Source organism: Triticum dicoccoides, chromosome 7B (assembly GCF_002162155.2).
Source record: "Triticum dicoccoides isolate Atlit2015 ecotype Zavitan chromosome 7B, WEW_v2.0, whole genome shotgun sequence".
In the NCBI taxonomy this organism is placed as follows: Eukaryota; Viridiplantae; Streptophyta; class Magnoliopsida; order Poales; family Poaceae; genus Triticum; species Triticum dicoccoides.
The window spans coordinates 190,851,838-190,853,562 of record NC_041393.1 but is presented as its reverse complement, the minus strand read 5'-3'; positions in this window follow the sequence as shown (position 1 = coordinate 190,853,562).

Sequence of the window (1,725 nt, the reverse complement as noted above, 5' to 3'; positions counted from 1 at the left end):
CGCTCCCCCTCCCGCCATGATGACCGGGCGCGGTCCCGGTCGCCGCGGGCGTCATCGGGGGACTGGCGCACCCGCCGGCGCTCCCCGTCGCCGTCCCGTCATCGGGAACGCTCCCCGTCCCCCTCCCGTCCGGCCCGGGTCGGCTCGGCTCGCCCGCGGGACGGTATCCTCCCCACCCGAACACTCGCCGCTACGTCCCTCCGCACGCGGCCTCCACTGGGGCTGCGGCCCCGGCTTCGGCTCATGGTGGTGGCACCTCCCGCGGCCGTCCTGGGCCTGCCAAGAAGAAGCGCCGGGGTGTCCGCCTCACTCCGGCCGTGCCACCCCCCGCGGGTCCGGGAGCCTCCTCCGCTCCGGGCCCCGTCTCCGATCTCCCTCGCCCCCCATGCTTCAACTGTGGGGTGAGGGGGCATTCTCAGGTTGCTTGCGTCAACCCCCAGTGCTGCTACCTCTGCAAGGATCCCGACCACCCCGCCATTCTGTGCCCGGATAGACCGGTGGTTTCGGAGCTCATGATGTATGGGCATGGGATCGAGGGGTTGGGCTTCTTCCACCTCGAGGTCCCGGACGCCCCTCCTCCGTCGCCCTCCCTTCAGGCGATTGTCATGGTCGTTGATGGGGTGGCGTCCCCAAAGATGATCGAGGCTGAGCTCAACCACCTGTACCGCCACCAGTGGGACTGGGTGGTCACCCCCACAGCCGGTCACATCTTCTCCGTCGTCTTCCCCGACTCCGTCAGCTTCCGCTACGCGACGCGTAGTGGCCGGATCACTCTCGCGCTCAACCAGCTGGTTGTCGAGATATCCGAGCCAGTACTCGACGCTCAGGCCGTGGCTGTCCTCGACACCGCCTGGATCCTCATCTCCGGTCTCCCCGATATTGCGCGGTCCGAGCTCGTCATCCGCCAGATGTCTCGCCTCTTGGGCAAGGTGGTGGTGGTCGACGAGCTCTCATTGCGCAAGGAGGAGGAGGTGCGGGTCAAGGTCAAGTGCCTCGACTCCTCCAAGCTGTGCACTTCGGTCCGGGTCTTCTTCAACGACCAGGGCTTCGACCTCAGGATCGCCCCCGAGCCTCCCAACCACGTTGGGTGTCCCCGCTTCCTCGATGTCGGCCCCCCTGGTGACAACCCGGGGGCCGGCGGAGACTACCACGGCCGCCACCGCTCCCGTTCTCACCGCTCGGATGAGGAGGGGGCGTCCGAGGACTCCCGCTCCCCATCCCCCTCGCCCCCCCCTCCGTCTGTGTGGGGCAAGGGCCGCCAGGCCGCCTCTCGCCCCCCGGTGGATGGCCCGCCGATCTCTGACGTGTCGCCATCCGAGGGGAGCGACATCTCCAGTGTGGGCCTGGTGGTCTGCCCGGCCTCCTCCCCGCGCTCCCCCACCTCGTCCCCGCCACCTGTGCTGGCCCCGGTCAGCCTGCTCGGCGGCCTGCTCTCCGACTCTTCAGCGGCGCCCGCGGGTGGGGGGATGCCTCATGTGGTTGTCCCCCCCACTCCGGCTTTGCCTCCCCCCGTCGTCGTCTCCTCCCCGCAGCCTGACGCTCCTCCGGTCCCGTCGTCTCCTCGGGCTCCCTCGGAGGCCTGCTCTCCGGCCCCCAGTGCGCCTCCTCCCCCTCTGGCCGCACCATCACCCCGGCCCAGATCTTCCTTGGCTGTGCTGGGTCGGGACTGCTGCCCTCCCCTCCATCGTCTCCTGGGGCGGGGGCGGCCCGGATCATCACGCCTCT